The sequence below is a fragment of the Haplochromis burtoni genome, unplaced genomic scaffold (genome assembly GCF_018398535.1).
Source record: "Haplochromis burtoni strain Fernald_Lab_line unplaced genomic scaffold, NCSU_Asbu1 Contig_272, whole genome shotgun sequence".
NCBI classification, from domain to species: Eukaryota; Metazoa; Chordata; class Actinopteri; order Cichliformes; family Cichlidae; genus Haplochromis; species Haplochromis burtoni.
This window is the reverse complement of record NW_024582633.1, coordinates 318475-341871: the sequence shown is the minus strand read 5'-3', so window position 1 is coordinate 341871 and position 23397 is coordinate 318475. Positions and strand designations below refer to the sequence as shown.

The window sequence follows — 23397 nt, the reverse complement described above, 5'->3', positions numbered from 1 at the left end:
ATGATTCACTGTGCGTGTTTTGAAGAGAGCAGTTCAAGTCCGGAGCCTCGTTCAGGGCATTTCACGTAGAAGATTGAAATGAATATATTTGCACTATGAAAGTGAGGCAGCATAATGGAGAGAGGGGCTTCTTACTCACTAGCAGATGTGATTTGAGTAATGAGCAGTCTCTCAGAGAGTAGCTAGTGTGCAGTCCATTCATCCTGCTCGAAGAGCTGTGCTGAGGGAGCAAGTTTTTTAATAGAATAGTAGCACCTGGTTTCTACTACATGACGTGTTTGTTCCAATTTCTTTCTTTCATAATGTTCAGCGAGAATTGCCGAAGGGGTTTTTTTGTGGTATTTTATGAAAAGTTTTCATTAGACACTTCAGTGCTGTACCAGCAGTCGTTCTGTTTATATTTCTTGTGGATCACTTGAGTGTGATAGTCTTGCTCTCACAGGTAACAGCGCCTACATTCGAGCAAATGTTGCTCATCTGACTGCACATTTATATCAGTTCCCTTAATGTGCTCTTTTCTTTTTTCAAGGCTGACACAGCTGATGAAACGGCATAAAGTTTGTTTTTTTTAAGCAACTGCTTGAGCGTTTTGTCAGGAAACAGGCAAAGAGGCGGAGGACACACATCTCACTGACTGAGGTGGAGCCAAACACATAAACAAGCACCTCCATTCTCCCCATTAGCCCTCTTCCTATGACAGGCTAATAACTATGAAGCAATGTGTCTCCTGGAAGTGGAGTCATGCTCATCCCCCTCCCCAGCAGTAGTGCCTGCCTTCACGCCGCTGTGATCACAGCCTCATTAGCCATTTTATACAACCATCCCGTGCATTAATTAGACGTGAAATGTCTCTCTTTACCCTTGTGAGGCGATGGGGTGAGAAGAAGCGGGGGAGGTAAACTAGCGTTGGTTAACCACTGCCTGTAGATTTGGGCTTATATGCGCCCCGAGATGCTGCCAAACTAAGAGGTTGAACATTGTCAGCGAGATTCTGAGCTGCTTTAATGGTCAGAAAAGGGTGCTACACTAAAGGTGGGCTGCAAGCTTCAAGATCAGCAGCAGTGGAAGTTGCGCACACACTACTGGCCTGTTTAATATTAGCAAACAGAACTGTCAAGGGACCCCGAAGGATGAGTAGGAAGCCACTGCAGTGCCTGCCTCGCCACAGAAGGATCGTAAAAATAGTGCTGCCTTGGTGCTTATCTTGGCTTTTTGCGTCCCTCTCTCTCTGCACCACTTGTTAAGAAATAGTGTTGACTCCCCTTTCTAGTAGTCTAGCAGAAGGGGCTCAGTATCCGCCAAGTGGGGCAGTCTCCAGGGCACAGTTGCCATTGACAGGATCTCTCTGGCATATCTGTCCACCCACTGATATACTGAGCTGGGTCAGGTGTGAGCTGCAACATCAGCAGCTGCTTTCTGACCACCGCTGTGGGAGGCAAGGCAGAAAGGATGTAGAGTAAGGAGGATAAAGACTGAGATGGGAATATAGAGTAAGCTGTTAATGATGCAGGGTGAAAAGGAAATCGAGGAAAGGAGCAGGAGCGGGTGAAGCATCCTTGACACGGGAGGGGAAAAAAGAAGGAATAGAAGGGAAGTGTATAGTTCCTTCACCAGTGAGAAACCCTGAAACCACCTCTTTTCACTGCATTGCAAACACACTTCCATGCACACGTTCAAACATGTCCTCTGTGAACAAATAAGCACGGTGTACAGCAGGATGGGTACCAAAAGTAGAAGATGATGGACAGTGAGGCAAGTCTCCTATAGTAGCAGAGCTTTCCTTGCGAGAATGCCAAACAATGTTTTTACAGTCAGGAAAAGTATGTTGTGACAGCAAAAAGCTGTACTCACCGCTCTCGCCACCAGCAATCTAATCGTCTTTCTTACATGTTGTCTGTCTAGCTTTCACCCTTGCTACATGTCTTTTTCCCCATCATTCTCACAGCTTTGTTGTTGTTTTTGTCTTCTGGTTGTGTTTCTGTTGTGCAGAAATGCACACACACCTAGAATTGTACGCACACACACACGCTTGCTATGCCACTCTACTATTATTATGCAGAGTATGTGAGTGTGTGTATGCAAATGAGGTAGAAATGGCTTGCTGGTGTCACAGCGTGACTGACCAGCCTCGTGGCAGGTTGATTTGAAGAGCAGGAGACAGTCGCAGGGGTTGGTTAGCCACCTTTCTCCCCTTTCCTTCACGTCTAGAAACAATTTTGACACTCTCTCCATCTGCCTGACCCTGCTAGCTGTGGGAGATTTATGACTAGCTCGCTCTCTCGTTCGCACTCCCTCCGTTTCCCCTTTCTTCTATTCTCACGGCTGCAGGTGTTCTGCATGAAAATATCTTCACCTTTGTCGGCTGGCCTGCAAAGCTATCTAACAGAGCTGAGATTCTTTGTTTATTGAATCAGCTTTCTTGGGTCAGGGATAAGACACAGCAATCTTCTTGTGGCCTTGTTCTTTTTCTAACTTTCCAGCCTCACATTTATTTTTATACTCCAACCGATTAACGCTTGTCCATCTTTCTGTCTTTGACTGCTCTGTTTGAGTCCTCTGATTGCTCATCTTCTTTGATTGCATTTCTTTTAACCTTTGCTCCAGCTGATCTCTGTGGGATTCCACTCCAGTTAACCTCCCAGTGACGGCACTTTTGTCATCAAAGGCAAAACCTGTACACCGAACAGTAGACTGCTTTATGCATTTAGCATGTAGACCCAAGGCTCATGCAGCTATACTCAAAAGCTATAGTCAGGCAGATTCTTACAGCATATATTTTCCACCGTGCGGGTGCTCAGGCTATCTTGCCGACAGTAACAAACTCCGATTCGCTCTGTGATCTAGCAGGGTTTTGAAATTCCCATTGTGTCCATGAGCTCCCCTCGTGAGTGTCACACATTGTCTGTGCACCACTAAAACCCAGTGATGTGTGGCTTTTTGGGCCTAATTAGCAGGATGGCAGATGTTGATGAGACGAGGAATGCAGTGTAGAGTTAAAGATGTTTTGCCGGAACAGCCTGCATTGGCTTTCAACAAAAGCTGTTTTTGCAATGGCATTGCAATCAAACCAAAGATCCACCTACAATAGGTCTCCAAACTTCCCCGGTGAGCCACCACTATCTACTGTAGCAGCCAGCTGCTCCAAATGTGGCTGGGTAATGAATTTCACCTTTCGCACTGCACGGCAGATACTCTCCATATTTCATTATCCCGTTTACTAATTGCCCAATGAGCCTCGCTTTTTTTTTTTTGTTAGTAGAAGTTTTGAAAGCAGTATAGCCAGTTTTATAAGTTTTATTAGGCAGGAGAAGAATCACTCTCCACTGCATTTGAGAAATAAATGGAAAGCAGCTTCTCAGCTCAATGAGGCACAACAGTCCCTGATAACTTGCTGATGCATATGAATGAGAATGAGGCACCCACAGCTTGGGTGCGCGCGCGCACACACACACACACACACACGTTTCTCCAGGAAACAAAAACACATGGTTAGTGAATATTCTAGATGTAAAAAAAAAAAAAAACAGAAAGCAGTGTTCATGAATTTTAGAGTGGGACCGCGTGCAGGAGGCCAACTGCACTGTAATGGAATCTCAGAGTTTAGCGATGTCATGTTGAGCAGGGTCACATGGTTGACAGGATGGGACAGACAGATGTGAAATGAAGCAGATCTGGAGTTTATGCTTTTTGTGGCAAAAGGCAATTCCCAGTATGGTGGTCCTGCAATTGGGTGGGTGGATATTCTATTTTGTGTAGTAGCATCAGATGTGAAACCTGTGGACTAGAATCAATCTAAGGGGGGGACACAGATGACTTGCTCCTGCTTCTGCAGTGCCACTAGCCATGTGTGTAATGGGTATGTATTCAATAAATGTTGAAGAGTTTTCCCAAGAGCCAAACTTCCTGAGAAATGGCTAGCAAGCTGCACCTGATACATAAATAGTGTGCACCAGCATACTTTTGTGTTATTTTGACTTTGTAAGACACTTGACCTCTTTTTCTATTTTTTTTAAGAAATGACTGTCATATAAATGTCAGGTTTACATGAAAGTTGTCACATCTGGGGAACCCCTTTTGTTTTTTTCTGAAGCTGTCATTGCCATCTTGTGGTCTTTTTGCTTCGTTTCTTTTGGCTAGTCATCAAGTCACTAGGATTTGGAGTAGGGCTGTGCGATATGACCAAAATCTCATATCCCGATATAAGAATTCTATCATCCGATAACGACATAAATCACAAAAATGTAACATTTTCTGTAAATTCTGTGAATCTCGGGCAGCTCGTCTTGCGGGAAGTGTTTCCAGCTGTGCGTCATGTAGCTGGAGTCGAGTGTTTTAACCGATGCATGAAACGATACATTTTTAGACATAAGTTGTAACGGCCGCCGTTTTCTTTGTGAGTATTTATTACACGGCGTGCTGCAGGGAAAAGCCTGTTCTAACGTTTGAGTCTAAGGTTTATTTTTTTAGCACCTGGCGGCTCTTTTTGAATTCTCATCCGTAAATAATCTGCTCTTTCACGTGATTCAGTTTATTTTGAAAAGTCTCAACAGGATCTTGAGCTTTATTGTGAAAGGTTTATGTGGAACATAAACAAGCGGACACGCGATGCTGTTACCTTCATTGTTGCTAACCACAAGGCATAAAAACAGGCGCTTGTCCGTCTGTAGTGTGGTTATATAAAATATAAGAGAAAGAGAAAACTTTAAGAAATTAATATAGCCACTACAGTGACCATCAAAACGATGAAAAAATATTGCCATAAACAGTTTATTTTGGGACACCACGAAACAAACGATAGCGTAAAATGAAACGATAGATGTTTTTATATCGTCATCCGATATATATCGTTATATCGAACAGCCCTAATTTGAAGTGATTATATAATTTGAAAATAATTAAATGAATTAATTAATTTGAAAAAATCACTCTGTTTCTTTCTCTTTGACTTTCTAAGAATGCAGGTTTAAATTAATCTGGAGGTCAGTTTTAGTACAACTTAGTTGGACTCACTACTAAATATGGAATGAAGACTGAAAAAGCACCAGGTGTGATATAAAAAATAAATAGTACAAGACAGAGGCCAGCTACTCAGGAATGGTTTGAGAATAGATTCAAACAGATGCTAAACTTCTCTGGTTTCAGCTGTTGGTTTCACTCTAAGAATCGACTTTTTCTACTAGTTTATCTGTAAACTAGTAGAGGGTGATAAACATTTTTCCCAACTATTACATGGCTTTATCATAGACCAACAAATGAACTCACTAATGACACTCTGCACTGATTAACAAGGAAGACATTGTTTGGAAGTCTTCAGTAAATGGGTCCACACCTTGAAAAAAAGTTGCCTTTAGTACAGCGTTAATGCTTTATAGGTATGCCTCTATCAGGGGCCTGTGAATGCTTTGATGGTACATTAAGGCTGTCGAACCCCCCACCACACCTTCAGCACTATCTCCAGACAGTTAACTACAAATGTTCTCATCTGTCTTCTTGTCCCATTATGTTTCTTTTGAAAGATGTCCCTCAACCATTAAAATTGATGGGAGTGAAGGAAGAGGGGGAGGAGAGAGGAAAAATGTGCTGCTTGATTGATCTTGTGTCCACCCTGGAAAGATTAGCCTGAGCTATAATCCAGGCTTTCGGTGACACTTTTACTGTTCCTAAACAACACAAAGGTCCATATTTTTAAAGCTGTCGCTTCGAACGTGTGCAGGCACGTGGGCAAATGCATAAATAGTGTGTAATATTAAAAAAAAAAAATGTCAGTGTCACTCTGAGCATCTAATGGTATTTCCCTACTTATTAGAACACTGCAGAGATTGTTGCATAACTACTGCTTCATGCTGGCTTCACACTGACAATGTAACTGGGGATTTCATAGTCTAATTTTGTGGGAATCACATATCCAATTGCATGACTGCTTGTGCATTTCAAATTGCAGTAGCTCAAATTAGTTTTCAAAAACAATGTTTTCGATGAGGTGAAATTAAAAAATGTAATTAAAATCCTCAGTGCACATTGTTGCACGGAGATGTGTGCCCTGCTCCTCAGATACAGATGATGCTACATTTGGCACAAGACATAAAGTCAATGGGTTTTTATCAGTTCTTCCACGAAATCTCCCTATGGAGGCGCAAAAGGGATTCAAGAGGGAGCTGATGAAGTGACCTTTTTCCTTTTCATCTGTTTCTTATCTCAATAAGAACCCAACTGACCTTTTCTACCACACATCTTGCTCCTGGACCTCTTTGTCTCCATGCCGCTCTCCAACCCAAGATGAACAAGGCTCTTCAAAATTAGTTTTATCTCCTGTATGTGCTCCTGTCTGTACCGATTTCTTTCATCTGACTCGCGGCAACCACCGAGGAAAAGCTGCACAAACAAACCATGACATGCCATTTTCTTTAGTAAACTAAAGCTCTTTCTCTGAGGATAAATTTCTCGACATATCACTGCTGGCCATCATATGTAGAACTTCTTGTTTTGGCCGTCTGCTGCGCCGAGGTATTCAGACAAGGACTGTGATAGGAGGGTTTTATCTAATATATGTGTACAGATATGACAAGAAACCAATTATAAAGGCAAACAAAGTCCTAGAGGTACTCGGATAGATTTTGAAGTGGTTTGACGTCCATCTTTGGATGCAGTAAAAAGCTAGTGATCTTTTTGTCAGCTTCCTGTTAGTCTTGGCCTACCTTTGCTTATTTTGTACCCCTAAAATATGATAAGTCATGCATGCCCTGCAGCAGCAGCAGCCTAGTGGAAACCTGAACAGGGTAGTGATGTACTCGCCCCTGCATTCACTCCTCTTGCAAGGACAATGCATAGACCCAGCCTGACTCGAACACCAAGGGCTCATCTGAGGGTTGTAGAGAAGATAATCCTAAGCAAATAAGAATAAACAGAGCTAAATGCTAAATTGCTAAAAGCAATCATTTTTACCTGCTTCTAGACAAAAAGCTTACATTTTATTTTAGTTTGTACAAATATAGCATCAATTACTTTGGATGAGTTATATGAATTGATATGGAACAATAATATACAAACTACTACTATACTGATTGGCTGGTTTAGGATTTGCAACAGAGCATCGTGCTTTGACTCATTTTAAGGAAATAACTATAACAGGAGTTAGGAGTATATATTTATATATTTCAGAAATGGTTGTTGATGAAGGCTGAAGGTGACTACTGTCAGGAGGATACTGCTAACTTTCTGCCACTCTTTATATGATGCATGAAATCAAAACGATGTATGCATGAAGCTGTGACATCCCTAATTAGTACAGTAATGTACAGTATGTCAGCAAAGACGGCGCAAGCCATAAATTGTAAACAGCATGAATAGCACACACACACATGGTATTCATAATCAAATTTACTGTCCTTCAGATCATTTTGAGTTCATTTGAATTAAACAGTGGTTAATTATGATTGGGTTTAAAGGAAATTACTGTCGTGGTTCTGTGAGCATAATACCTGGCTTAAACTTCACAAGTTTATTACCATAAAGCCTTAAAGTCTTGTCCTTCCTGTTTCAGCGCTCTTGCCTTGAGTGCATAAGCTCATTTGCCTTTGAGAGCATGGGACTCACAAAACAATCTCAGCCACTTACTTAGTTACTATGCAAGTCTCCCTTTGGAAGATGACATCAGCGTGGCATCATCCCGCAGTAGTACTTTGCCTTGTTTTAGTGCATGTTTTACTTTCACATTCTCATCGAGATCAAAGGCTGTCGACTTCAATCAGGTAGAGAAAATAAAGTACATGCCCGAGTATCACAATAGCAATTCCCAATGAACCAAGACATCTTTTTAATGAAGTGAATCCACAGTAAAATGATGGAGTTGTTGTTGACGTGTATTGGGTGTGTTTGTGCGTAGGTAAAGAGCTGGGATGCTGCAGTTTATTGTGGCCTGGTATTAATTTATAAAAGTAATAATAATTTGCAGGCTTTTTGTTTGTCACCATATCCAGACAAGAAAGCAAAGGACAAAGAGGGCATAATTCTCAGACCCATTATTACCACCTGTGACTTGATATCTAAGAACCTGACATTATGCATTTCCAAGCACCTTGTTTTTTTTCTCCTTGCACACGTGCAAATAGACTATACAAGCTCAACTGTTTATGAAAATATCAGTATGCATGTGTGCACAGAAATGTGTGTGCATTCTCAGAATTGTTTGTGTCTCTGTCTAAAGTGGTTTCTGTCTGTGCCTGATTACTGCAAGTATATATGTGTTTGTTTGTGTGTATGTCAGCGTGTGCAGTGCAGGCTTTCATGCAAGACTTTGGACTGCTAAATTATGATCACAACTTACTGTGTGTATTAAGTGTAAGTGTGAACAGTCCTGACAGCTTGTGCTTTTCTCCACAGTACAAACATTGGTGGAAACAAAGAGCGCACACAGAGGGCTGTGCATCTGCATCCAGGGTGCCTCTTAGCTGATTATCTGTGTTTAAGCAGACAGGAGGGCCCTCATTAATTTATTGCTATTCATAAGAATGCATTTTCCCCTCTTTTCCAATTAGAGTTGGTTCTATGCTGGGATGGATTTGTACTGGAAAAACCATCTGCACATTTAAAAGCCACAAAGCGATGTAAAAAAAAAGTTATCTTTTGCTTGTATACCAGCAGAAGTAAGAATTTAGAAATCCAGGAAGTGGAATCAAAATCTGTGGACAGTTTGATATTGTTTGTAGTGTCACAACACAGGCAGTGGTGGAGTGACATTTTTTATTTTTTATTTTTTTATTGTATCCAGGGAAATTAACCAAGATCAAACATGGTGCCTTTAGCAGATAGGCTGATGTCAGTTCCCAGCGCTGACTTGCTGGTGTGTTTGGCTTGTTGCACCTGGCTTAGTGTTATTTGAGCTGATGGCAGCCAGAGTCACTGTCCTCTTGTATGGTGCTAACCTGCACTGTTCACAGCTCTGCATTCATTAAAGTTTATTAGGGATACAGATACATTCAGATGGAGATTTAAAAAGAGTAATTGGGGATATAATTAAGTGTGTCCCCCTCTTGTAGTCAGCAACTAATTAACAAAAAAGCTGTCATTAAAACCCAGTCATAACACGCCCACATACTCTAGATGATACTCTAGATAAAGATTAATGATAAACCTTCATAAATTTGAGTTGAAGTTTATTTGCCGTATTATGGATGAAAAAAATGTTTGGTTTGTACGTCTACATCTTTATTAACAAATTTAATTACAACACTCTCCGGTTTTAAGATTAGGCTTAAATTTTTCCTTTTTGATTAAGCTTATCGTTAGAGTCGAATCAGGACCAGATCAGAGCCCTAGGCAGCTGGAGGATTCCCATAATCCACTGAGTGTTTCTTTTTCACTTAACTCTTTTCACTCCACTTTGTATTTAATTATTATTTTAATTAATTGTGTCTTTTGTACTCTCCCTCCCCTCACCCCAAATTGGTCGGGGGAGATGGCAGCCCTTCCCTGAGCCCGGTTGTGCCAGTCATTTCTTCCTGTTAAAAAACGAGTTTTTTCTTCCCACTTTCCGAGTGCTTGCTCATAGATTGGTCATTTCATTGTCTCTGTTACTGTAGCGTCTTTACCTTGTAATATAAAGGACTTTGAGGTGACTGACGGTGTGATTTGATGCTATATAAGTAACAACACTGAAAACTAAGAAATTGATTTGGACAAATTCGGAAAAAAGTGCAGCAGTATTAAACAGCAGTATTTGCTTTACAAAATGCAAAATAAAGCACAATAACTGTAGGAACTGTGTAAACAGTATTTAACTCTACGTTGCTGTGGGTGTAGTCAGTGCGACTGTGAACACCGTGGCTATGAGAAAAAGATACATTTTGCCACTGGTGAAATGAAAGCGGACCTGACAGTACACACATGCTGCTTCTTGCCTGTGTCATATAGTGACACCCCCCATCCCCCCAAAGTAATAAAGTATCAGCCTCATCATTGCCAGTGACATTTGGAAAAATCTGAAGGTTTGAGATGCCCGGCTGCATCATCTATATTCGATGAAAAGAAACGACAAAGCCTTGAGTTCTTGTGGGAGATGCTTTCATTGACAAACTTTTTTTCACCCTCTTTGCCTTTTTTTTCTTTTTTTCTTTTACTGCCTCTGCTTCTATACATTAACCTCTGCATGACTCCTGTGACTCGAGAGCTTTGGATTGTCTGTGACAGGTATGTATGATTGCAAATGCACGCTTGTGTGGAAGAATGACTTATGTTCTCAAAGGTCAGGCTTTCAGTCTGTGTACAGAAAATGGGTGGAGGGTGGGGGGTGGCAGGTGTGTGTGTGCGAGCGTGTCAGGGTGACACAAAGCCCCCCCTAGACGAGGCAGCCATGTTGGGTGTCACTCCACAGGTCACTGGGCACCCCCTGCAGCTCCTGTGATAAGCCTGGCCTGCCAGCCATTTGATGGGAAAGCTGACACGCACACCTACCTGCGCCACAGCTCGCATGGGCAGGCTCCAGGGAAGACTGCGATAAGAAGCTCTGTGAATGCATCTAGTGGCGATTCCTGAGGGCTCAAATTCAAAGAAAACTCAAAACACAAAGAGCAATTTGCATCCAGTATTATTAGCCAGGCAAACAAACAGCCCTTTGCTGCCTGTCCTGGGTTGATGTGCTGCATAGGGTGACAGTTGGAGTCCACTGTGGCGAGTCACGCAGCGATTTTATTGTCGCTGCCACTGTCACACTGACACACTGACACAGTTACAAAGGCCTCGTTTTAATTGGCTGCATTAGCAATGAGAGCATCACAGTGGCTTTTTAAAAACTCGAGCCTTTCTAGTATGAAATCAATGTCTCATCAATGTAGGGCGCGTTTCAGCTGACACCCAAGTGTAAATGTAATTTCATTGGATTGCAAAATCGATTTAAAAGTCCAAGTGCATTAGAAATTGAGGTAAGCGTGTTTAGCAGGTTAATTGATTTACAAGAAACGGATGAGAGCTGAGATGAGATGGTTGGTTAAGTGGCAATCTCCATATGACGAATTGTGTTTGTTGTAGTCGAAGGCAAAATGAAAGGCGCTTTCTTAAAATTTTAGCGAAGTTCATTTTCTATGCTTCAATATGAGCATGTGAGAGAATGCAAACTATTTTTGCAACGCAAGACATTGTTGTGAAACAGCAGCTAGCAGAAGTTCACAGCAGGAACTCGATGCAATCTTTGCAAGGTTGGATCGGCGACCGTGTTTTCTCCCCCGCAGCACTGCAGTCAACCCAGCACCTCCTACACAACCCAGATCCTCTCGCACTCAGTCCTACTTCCTCACTGTCTCAACACAAGCAGACTGACAGAATGGAAAAGCAGGGGGAGGGGACACCTGTCTTATTCATTAACTTGTTTGTAGAGAAACATAAAACTGCATTTATAGGTTGATTTAATAAGGCTGAAAGTATTGCACATAAATGCACAGGCTTAGAAAGCACGGGTGCAATCCAAACTCACATTTTTACGTGCGGTATATAGTACTGGCTGTGGGCAAACGCTTAAGGGACTGCTTGACAAAAACAATTTTATTAGAGATTGGATAGTTTATAGACAGATGTTAGTATAATACCCCATATTGTTAGCCCACAAAACACAGCAGAGGCCCTATGTGAATCTTTTTAGTTGTGCTGGACCGAACCTGTGCATGCATATAGAGGGAGTTGGTTTGGTGCTACTGGATAAACTTAATTATCTCTTAATCTTCTTTTTTTTTTTTAAGAGCTCAGTTTTCCATCAAAGTGATCGCTAATTATTTATAACACATTTGGTTCCACACCTAGCAAGTGAGATCAACAGGTGCGTTGGTGTAGTGTCAGGTGTCATGCTAGACTGTAAACTTAAAGGAAAAAGCAGAACCAAAAGACAGAGCACTTTGATACATTTCGATGATGCATCTCTGATCTTGGTTATTACAGCAAACTAAAAATGGACTTAAAAGCTAAAACTAGATGTGGAAAAAAAATCTAAAATAAAAATAAAAACTAGAGTTTTGAAGAAAAAAAAAAACAACAACTGAAAAACTAACCTAAGACCCGAACTCTTTCATGACATGCATTTTCAATTTCTCTTTGCTATTTGGGCTGACCTGATGAATGTGAAAACAAAGAATTACCTGATTTTATTTTTTTTTTTTTTTTTTTTTTTTTTTTTTTTTAAACCTGATTTGTGTTTCTGAGAAAAATGAGATCCACATAAGAGGTCATTCATTTTAAATTTCGATAGAACAGTGGCAGTATAATGTCCTCGTAAGTGGATATCAGGCCCTTGTAGGGCAAACTTTAGTATTTTGGTCTAGACAACCCAAAATGTGATGTCCACATGGTTGAACGCCAGGTCATAGGAGGTTAACTTGGAAGACTAACTATCCATCCATGGTATCTAGTCTTAGTTTTATTATCTGTTAGTTTGGTAAAAATGTTATTGCATCTTGTCGACGAGGCACTGATGAATGCATCTATTGACACTCTGTCTACAGGAAATGCAATTCAAAACATTTCAGACATTACTCAGTTCAATTTGAATTCACTTTTATGTGCATTGCACCAAATCACAAAAACAGTTAATATAAAGCACCTTTAAGGTCCTTTATATTATAAGATAAACACCGTATAATAAGAGAGAAAACAATCAAACAGCCAACCAAGCACCCGGCAACAGCGGGAAGGAAAAACTATTTAGAAACCTCCAGCAGAACCAGGCGCAGGGAGGGGCAGCCAAATACTGTGACCTGTTAGGGTGAGGGGAAGGTCTAAATCTTGCCTATTTAAAAAGACTTCAAACTAACCCTGAAACTATTACATTCTAAACTAAAATTCAACATTTTCATATAATAAAAACTACATTGAGTTAAAACAATTATCAAATCTAGAAACTGAAACTAAACTGAATTCAAAACAAAAAGTCAAAATGAAATAAAAATAAATACGAATTAGAAAATGCAAAACTACAAGATGTCCTCAAAATGAGATGGCCTCGTCCTTTGAGACAGTGAAAAAACTGGGTATGAGGAATGACGTTGGTCAACATCCAAGCATGTCCATCTAGGTAGAGGCAAAGTGTAGTCCTAAAACCTGTGGGATGGATTGTGGTATGCTTTCTGTGCATCTTGGGAAAACCTCAGAATCTCCCAGAAAGACTTTTATGCCAGTGTTGTGAAGAAAGTTGTCCGGATGGATGGAAGGATGACAACTCTGATCTAATTAAGTGGTGCATTATGAATGGATGTACAAACATAAATTACAATAAGATGTATTTCTGAGATAAAGATAACTTATTCCAAAATAAGAAAAACTATAGTTCAGAAGTAAAAGCAGAGAAACTTTGGGTTGAACTGTGGGTGCCCTAGACAGAGATCAGACAGAGAATGGATAATGTGAGGAGAGGCGAAGAGTGGGACTGTATTAGTGTCATCGACGTGTCACTCTAACTCTCTGTATCACTGGCCCTTGTCAGTTTCTCACCACCACTTATAAAACCTGCAGAGGGAGTGACTGCTGTCAAACAGAGACCTGCTGAGAGTTTCCTCAAAAAACGGGGAGAGAAAAAAACCTGACAGTGACTGATTAGTGCCAAATGATTAAAGTGAGGTCCCAAAGCTTGCTCATGTCAGATAGTCTGGCATAAGCTTATCTGCAAAGAAGTAAATACAAGTTTTGCCACAGACTCGGCACCATTTTAGAGTAAAAGCAGCTTAACAAAGTGAATTTGATTTGAAAATAGTTTTCCTCTGAGGAGTGCCTTGAAACTGAAGCAGCTTGAGGGAATAGCGCAGAGGTAATCAATATCAAAATGCCTGTTTTTAGATAGAGTGCATTTTGGACTGTTTGTGATTTAATCAATAGTAGAATATGTTTAGAGCGAGAATGAGAGGAAAGGTGGGATTAGGATGAGCTACTTCCTCTACCTGAGAGCTGTAATTCATCAGGGAACTGACAGAAAGCTGATGAAAAAAAAGGACAAAGAGTACTTGACATGGTGCCTCTGTGTGCTTGTCTGGTCTCGGGGTATGTGTGTGTATGTGTTTGTGTGTGGAGGGGGGTTGTTATGCAAGTGTTTGTGAGTGCGTTCACGCAAAAGCATCATATCGTGTCTTTTTTCAGTTCTCCGTTAGATTTTCCTCCTCTTGGGAGATAGCTGTATTTCAGGAGACACAGAATCTGGAAATATCCCAGTTGTTGGGGAAAATCTATCAAGCCAGTCTGTTCTTTGTACAGGAATAAATTTAGCAGTCACACAACTGAGGGAGTTCCCTTTTTTCTCTCTGTCTTTGTTTGACAAGTCTACACCGAAGGGTGGCCCTAGGTGAATCTCAGATATATAAGGTCTTTTTATGTCAAAGAAATGTCCGCTGGCAGGTTAGCTTGTACCGGTGAAACCATCCTGCAATGTTATTGAATGCAGATGTCGCTTTTAGGTATGATTTACATCTGTAGCGCTAGCTAGATGCTGAATTACAGCCACTGCAAATGTATTGACATCTGCCTGTGTGAAGGAGAGGGGAACCAAAAAGGTTGTGTGCAGAGTGTGCAGGAGGCGCTGACGTTACTTTCTCTGTGGCATCAGCTGGTAAGTATTTTCCATTAAACTCCCTATCAGATTAAATTACTCATAACTGAATGTGCTGAAACATGGTTATGAATGGTCCTGGCCCACTTTAACCCGTGCTGCATCAAGGTGCCAACGCCAGTGGATTCTTCATGCGTATCTGCGAGATGCCATGAGTATTTTAGAATGAGAACCAGCTGGTCTTTAGTGGGTGGCAGTTTATTGAAGCATCTTTTAGAGAGACGAGTATTATGTGTGTTGAAGTCAGTGCAGTGCAACAGCCCTCACTAATATCATCCCTGTCTACTAGAAAAATATATGTGGTGAGACAACTGTGTTTTTGTTTTAGTTTTTTATGATGCCAGAGGCGGGGTTCTTTGCTGAGTATGATACTTGGCTTATATATCTACACTCACTCAGCTGTTATTCTCCTTGGCCAAGTGTTGGTATTTGACAGAGACCTAAACGTGTGAAACAGAGACTGAAAGTGCCAGATGTGAGCAGGTTTTTACATGTTGCCCTACTGCTTCTTGGGACCAATTAGTATTTGTCATGACCAGCTTCCACCCTGACACCAGTTTGCATGTTTTGATGGTTCGCTTCTTTTCACTTGCAATATGGTTTATATTTTATTAGCGCCACTAATTGTCTCCATCTATATCCCTCCTCCGCCTGTTTCCAAGCCTTGGAATTGTTATCAGAAAATCACAGTGGAACAGACGCGTTGCTCCCAAGCAGTTGCTCTCATCTAATTATAAAACACTAGGTGAATGTTGAGCAGATGCCCTCCACCAGTCCCCCTACCCTCCTGCCACCCTCTGCCTTCCAATTGAGAGAGCCATTTGGTCTCATTCTAGTGTTACTTTGGCTCCACATGGAGTGGTGATCCTTGCCAAGTGGCTGCCATGGTATAAATGAACCTAATCGCTCGCCAACTCTGCACACTGTCCGGTAGACAAGAACAAAAGAACTTCTACTTTAGTTAAAGTGGTGTCATACCCTGCTGCGGTGCCTGAGTACTCGGCTTCTGGTGTCTAGTTTCAGAGTTTGTTTCTGCGGTAAGGACTCATGCATGTCATTGTGTCAGAGATGCTTTCTAAATGGCAAACACTACTTCTTTTTTAAGTAACAGCTTCAGTGTCTTTGCATTTGGAGCAAAGCTATAATTAGGCTGTTTCTGTGGAAAGACAGAAAAAATAGAATAACAGGGCCTGAACTGCAGTCCAGGAATATGCATAATTTAGTCGATTTTCACTTACTATGCAGGAAATTCCTGCACGCAATTAAAGTGATCTTATAATCAGTCCGACCCTTGCACTGGTGCAAAAAGACTGGCCACAAGTGCTGCAGAGGCGGCCTGACATCTGACCAGGGCAACACCTGGAGTGCTCTCTCTCCCCCCCCTCACCCCTCACTCTGCAAGACTGTGACCTCCCTCTGCAAGAAGTCTGGGTAGAATACACAGACGGGCTTAAAAGATCTGGAAGGAATCAGACTGAAAATCTCTTACGAATGGCTGTGACTGTGAAGTTAATGTTCACAAAATTAATCCTTATTATTCTCAGACAGGTAATGCTAATGTTGAGCTAATGATGAGCTGCTCGATACAGTGCTGAGGTGCTGATGAGCCGAGACGACAGAGGACAGGGAAAGGATTTAGCATGCAAAACGAAGGCGAGCACACATTAGAGCACTTCTGAAGAAAGAAGCAGAAAAAAATCAAACTTTCATGTGTAACTGTAGAAATCTATGACCTGAATACAAGAATACTAATGGAATAATAGAACGCCTTGTGCCTTATGAGGATAAAGGGCATTTGCATATGCGATCATATAGGATCACATGACCCGATCTGTAACTTTAACGTGTGTTAGTCCCAGGAACCTCTTCCCAAACATAAGGAAGAATAATGAGAATACAAACACGAAGTAGTCTGACTTTCCCAAACACACTCCTGGGAAATATAGCTTTCCCTCCCTTTTTATTCGTTCACTTGTCAGAATGTTGCTTCTATAAGGATTGTGTAAGGGAGGCATGAAATCACACGCTTTAGGTATGATTGAAAACTAAGTGGGACTGAATGCTTATATCTGCCAGAGATGAAGAAGTGACTGAGTGAGTGAGTAAATAATTGGTTGAAGGAGAGATTGGCTTTCTCTTCGTCATGGCTGAATCACAAACTGCTCCTCAGACTTGTTGGTGATACGATTTCATCCAAACGGGAGATACATTTTAAGTAAAGAAATAAAGTAAACTATGGCCCTGATTCTGTCTCTTCTTCATCCCCCACTGTTCTCATCCTTCACCTGGCTTCATTACTTCTCATACAACACACACTGTGCTGGGGAAGCAGAACAGCTGTCACTTCTGTCTGTCAGGAGCGTGTCTCCTCTCCACTGCAGCCACAAGTGACCTGGCCCTGTCTCAGAGCCAGAACAGATGACAGCCCCGCTGTAGCCTCTTCGCTCTAGGTGTGGGGTCTGGGTGTAGCCTCGTTGGTATCCGGACCATGGCTGTGATTGCACTTAGCGGCTGATTAAAATTTAATCTTGCCCTTGCAGTTGTAAGGATAAAGCCTTGTACAACAACAGAGAATTTGTGTGCAGGTAGGATGAGTTTGAAGCAGGAGCAATCACACGGGCATCCATTATACAGTCTGTGCAGGACTATAAATCTGCACTGGAATTAACCAGTGGGTGGAGGCTGATTGCCGGAGCGGTCCCCTCACATTCCTAGGAATGAGAATAAATGAGCGGACGGAAGCATGAACAATCCTTTATTACACCCATTAGCTAGAGGAGCTGGAGCCCTGTGAAACAGGGGATGCCAAACACACAGCCTAGTCATCACATACGTGGCCTGATTATGGTCCCCACTACGGTGTGAAGACCTCCACCGCCACACACGCATACCATTACCACATTATCCCTGCCCATTCCACCCTCTGTTCACACAATCAGTGGATTCAGTACAGTTTTCTGCTTACTCTTTGTAACGTCAAAACATTTCCGAAGCGCCAGCTAATAAGTGCATCTCTGGAGTGCCTCCATGAGCTCAATATGTTTGTTAACACTTTTCTTCCCTCTCTCTCTCCCCCTCTCTCTTTTGGAGAAACTTCAAGATATGGCAGAATCATTAATCAGGAACTTTGCTGTGAATTAGCTGTAAATCATACCACTCATCCCCGGATGCACTCTTCAAACAACAGTGCCAGGTGTTCTTAATCAAAATTTGGTTTGTTTGCTTTTTTGTGTGCGTGCATATATTAAAAATGCCAGGTGGACTGTTTTCTTTTTTCATTAATATATTCTCTATCAAGAGCAAGGTAATGTTACAGCTCATTTACTGTGCAGAGCTTCAGGTCATATAAACATGTTTTGACAGCTGTTTCATTACATTCAGAATAGGCTGGCTGACGGTGTTTCTATTTTCTATTAGAGGTTACTTAATAATCCCTGCTGTTACAGTGTAGGTTGGTTATTGAGTTCATATGATGCTTTCAGTGTCATATCTTGCTCTTCAGCACTGTTTAACTGATTGTTACATACCCAAAAAAGGTCTAGGGTGTGAGGGGAGTAACATAACACTAAATGGAGGACATGAGAAGGCTATTTGGGTTGAGTTGCTAAAATGTTAACAGAAAGAAATGGAAGTTAATTTGGGAGGAGAGCCAAGGCCAACACAACAAACGAGAAAACCTTAAACCCTGAAATTGAAATCTTAAAACTTAAAATAAAAGCCTACACCCCAGCTCCATGTTAACCAACGAAAAACAGGTGAATATCAAATGAAACTGTAACAGAAGGCAGAGAAACAAAGGACAAATCATCATCAAAAAACAGGCCAGAGAACTTAGGACTAGCAGCACACACTCAAAAGCACATGGCACTCTGACAACCAGAAATGTTCATTCGCATATATCTGAGCATTTGCAGCTAACGCAATAAACCAACAAAGAAATGGATAGCAGAATAAAACACTACTGCCGTTCTGTTTCATGTCATTAGCGCAGTGACCCACAGCAAATGTTCCCTCTTCACCAAATGGCAAAGGAGTAAATTCAGCAAACTTTTGAGAACATGGCACACCGGCGACTGCCAAGTCTTCTGCCTGATAGGCAGTGAATTGAACTCATGACCTGTTCAACTTGAAAACGCTGAAATAGTTGGTGCTATGGTTGCCTTTTTTTCTTTTTTTTTAACAAGTGTTCAGTCAAAGCTTGAAAAGAATGGCTGCAGAGTTGTGGTATTTCCTCACTTTACTCTGAGCTCTCAGGGTTTCATGTCCATGTCCTTTAACTCCAGTCTGATATGCACAGAAGTACTTTTTCTATACAGTAGCTCTTTTGAGCATCATTTCTGTCTCCTCCTGTTCAAACTGTGTAATCAGGACACAGTGGGAAACACTTGAATTGCATCCAATTTCCTCTCGCTTCCCTTTGTTTATTGACTCGGGGACCTGACAAAGAGTGAGACTTGAGTGGGTTGAGCGAAAACCACAGACACTAACACTCCTAACCTCTTGCTAGCACTTGCTGTGCCATGAACAACGCAGTGGGGAGCCGTGAAGTAGATTGATTACACTTGTGATCACTCTTCTAAGATAATGTCCTTCCTTTTAATCATGAATTGTGCCGCCGCTCTTTACAAGGATAAGATTATCATCAGCAACTTCATCACTGTCTCATTGTAAATGCCGTCCTAATTGGACGGCTCCGCTCTTCCTTGGAAGTTTTGATCTTATTTACTGCTGTGTGTCCTTCAGCTGAAGAGGAATCATTTTTGGATTGCATTCCTTTGCCATCTGCTTTTTTTTTCTGTGTCTGCTGTCTAATGTGCTGCTTTCCTTCACAAAGAGACGTCAGTGTGTTGTCTTCGCTTGCTGCATTTAGGGGTTTTTAGTGCTTGAGTGTGATTGTCAGTTGCCAGGTGAAGCTAATTACTCTACAAGACTCCGTAGGACTTCTACAACAGCTTTTTGTAAAATCAAAGGCTTGGCGGTGCTTGCACTATGTGTTGGTTCGATCCCTGCGGTGTTGAGCTTTGCTGAGTGCTCTGAAGTCAATAGCTTCGTACTTACACATGGCGTACCATTGAGACCTTATAATCCTATGACTCCTTAAACTACCTGACATTTCATCAAATCACCAGCCATTTACCTGCAAGACACCCCCTAGCTTTGCTTTCTCTGAAACATTCTCAGTGTTTGAATTAAGATTTGACGGCGAGTTTTGCGAGATAAAGGCTCAAATGAGAGCTGAGACCTCGCAGCCTCGAGCTATCATCAGTAATCCACTCGTTTTACTCTCTTTGACGTTAGCTGAATTGACCAGACCTGCTCAGTGTCGATCCTTGAAGCTGTCTTGATTTTGAAGAAGAAGAAGAAAAGCAGCCTGAGGTAAAAGACGCAGCAATCTCACACATCATGCACAAAATAAATTGTTTTGTGCATAGTTTTTTTACTTCAGCATTTGGACTCGTATTGTAAAGGTTTTGACAGCTTCTTTCATACTCGGCTTCTTTCCTCCTTATTTCCTTTCTTCCCTTCCTTGCTTGACAACCCACTTCAATTTGCTCTTAGTTAATGACTAATAGATGAGTTAGTGATCAGCCATCAAAGTCTCTCAGTATATCATTTCCACAATTAAAGCTGTCTGAACTTCGCTCTCTTTCCCAAACCAGTAACCTTCACAGTGGCAGCTTCAGGGAAAAAGAGGGACACCAAAATGTCTGTGATGTGAAAAAAAAACAAGTCTGTCTGGCATTATATAAATAGTTTTTATCCAGTGTTAATTGCTTTAACTGCTTGGATGACCACATATATTTGTGAAGAAAATAACTCCCATTTCCAAAAACTCATAAAGCTACAATAAATGACTTTTTTAAAAAAACAAAAAAAAAACGACCTGGCATTTGATGGCACTGCTCTGCCACACAGATGCGCAACTTAATTACTAAACTCTCAGTGTCAGCTGAAAAGTCAGCAAATCGGAGAAAATGTTAAAAATACTACCCAAACCATGTCCATTGTAAACATCTACTGTGTTTTGACTGTGTGATGAGTCACAAGGACAGCACAGCTGCTTGCAGATACTACATACACATACTGTTTTCCCTATCTGTAACTCTGCATTAGATTCAGAATTAAAAGAGGATGACTGCTGTGAAGTGTGTTCAACCTTTCTCCTCGATTGCAAGATGTGTTCCACAAAATATTGCATAAATATTTTCTACTGCGAATCTCCTGGAAGTTATTTTTGAACAGGGACAAACCTGGCCTCGTCATAAATCCCATGATAGCGTCGTTGCACTGGGTATTCAGAAAAGAGGTGCAGCAGCTGAGTGAGTCACTTTTTGGACTTGCTTGTTTAATATTTTGCCATTAATGGGTAGAAAACTTACTGAAAGGAAAGGCAACAATTTAGGACCTCCTTGAGCAATAGCTGCCCCAGATACTTCACATTAAGACTTAAGATGGAATATGGAAAGTCTGGCTCTTTCCAAAGGTCATGATATTTACCTCCCGGTTCTTCTATATTTGCACAATAATTAATGTGTAAAATGACTGTTGTTGTCTAACATTTACATTGCATTTCTTTCTTTAAATGCATGTGCCTACTGCACAGAATAAACTGAAGACGTACAAGAGAAATGGAAGAGGAGGAGATGTATTTGTCAAACCTTAGTGGTTTCGGTTTGTCCCTCTTTGTGTGTGTGTGTGTGTGTGTGTGTGTGTTAAAAACAGTACGATTCACCTCTGTTTGTTGCCCCCCCCCCTTCCCCCCCACCTCATTCTCTTCACATAAAGAGGCGTTCCATGACAGTACCCACTTGATTTTCTTCAGTCAGCATATGGGTGGCACCATTACTCCTTATGACATCTTTTCACGCCAGGCCATTTTGCTGATCTGCACAGCACATAGCATCATCCAGCTACCCCTCATCATCCCCACCCCCCAAACCAATTATCAGTTATCACCAAGGAGAAGGCTGTTCATCCATTAGTTATTCATCCACCCAAGTGCAGCTTTTACTCTAATTCGATTTTCTCCCTCCGTTTTACATTAAAAACCACTCCAAGATGGCAAGATGTTAAAAGTTAAGCACAGAGATTAACCGCATCTCTAAATCTCCGTGTACCCCGCATGTGCCATTAACCTTGAACAAGCTGATTAACTTAGCAGTGGTGTTTCCCTCACCGGGAACAAATCGTATTTAAAATTTGCAGCAGAGTTTCAGAGTGAAACCGAAGTAGGATAGTATCATTATCTCGCATGTAGCCCTAATCTTTTAATGTTGAAAAAAAAAAAGAGTGACCTATTTTGTGGGAAAGTAAAGAGAACAGGAGGGTGCCATGGATATTATTGGACCAAGTTTGTGTTGGTGCTTTGGCCCTGGTGTTTATTGCTGAAATCAGCGATCTGTTGCTCACTACGTGCTACCAAAAGCTAGAAAGTAACCCAGAACATTTGTGAACTGTTGCTCTCTTTACCTGCTATGCTGCTCAGCACGTTTGACATTGAGTGTCGTTGCCCTTCTCCCTTTGTCCTTTTAAAAAAGTTGTCCTTGCGCTGAGTTATTACGGAAAGAGATTGGATAATAAACATATGTAAAAACCACACAGTAAATTTTAGAGCAGATTGAAAGAGGCGATACACCTTGAACGAGTTGCACAATAAAGGGAGTGCTCCACAGAAGATTGGTGCTCAGAGAAGAAAATTGGCAGAATTCATCAAATGTTCTGCGGGCATAAAACCTCAGCAGCAGCGCGAAGGGCCTTTAATGTGAAAAATAGCCCAGGGGCCTTGTGTGGTGTGTTTTATGTGGTTGGAGGGGTTAAAGGAGGCATGTACACTGGCTCATGTAGAGATGTTGAGGGGATTGTCAAATTTCCCCAGTGACATCCTTACTCTCTCTCTTTTTCTTTCGGTTTCATGTCGTTGGAGCGTTGCTTGAGTTGCTGAGACAGTAGCGCTGACTGTGATTTATACAGTCATAAGAGCTGCACTGTAGCAGACCTTGGCCCGTATTTTATTCTGACACTTATTATTGAAATGAGACATTTGGGTGTAAGGAGGAACCCAGTCCGCTTTCTCGCCGAGAAGGATGAGCTAGCAGTCATGTTCGCATCAAATCTCGGTCTTGTAGCATTTGGAAAGTCCTCAAGGAGTATTTAATTCCACTTCTCTACTGAATGTCCCACTCGCAGGCAGTTTTTTTTTTATTTATTTTTTTTATGAAAATGCAAATTCCAACATGCCGATGTTGTTGGAGCTGCGGTGCGGGGGCTTCTGTTCGTGTGTCGTAGAGCAGACTCCGTTGGCAGCGCGTCGTGTGCCATATGGCTGCATAGACACAGCTGGGGAAAAAAATCAACTAACAGTACAGTAGTTGTGTTTTTAGTTTAGTTTAGTTGTAGTAATTATTTTTGACAGAATTTCAATGGATTGACAGTGTTAACATTATTAAAATTTGCAGCATCACTGGGCGTCGGGCAGACGACCACATGCCATACGGCTGAGAGCGGTCGACCAACCCACGGCCCTTTGCTGCATGTCTTCCCCGCTCTCTCTCTACCCCCGCTTTCCTGTCATTTCTTCACTTTCTGTCAAATAAAGCTTAAAAAATTTGGAGCATCACTGAGGCTTGTGTTTCCGTAAATCACCACCACGATTGAGTGGAAATGCTTATTTTTGTCTCTTTTTTGTGTAAAAATGAGTAAACACCATCCAAAAGACTTCCGTGTTTTTACTTTGCAGATGAGTAAATTAAGACAAACACTGTGGTGAGGTTTAGTTCAAACTTAAAAAGTATTTTCATTTGTCTAAGCGTTGAAACAAAACAGAT

General features: G+C 41.5%; 1 protein-coding gene across 2 annotated transcripts in view; it reads left to right on the top strand.

The window, feature by feature from the left end:
- The window catches only part of LOC102290759 (PDZ domain-containing RING finger protein 4), a 111134-nt gene that overhangs the window by 65429 nt on the left and 22308 nt on the right, over positions 1–23397 (top strand). The window lies entirely within an intron of this gene.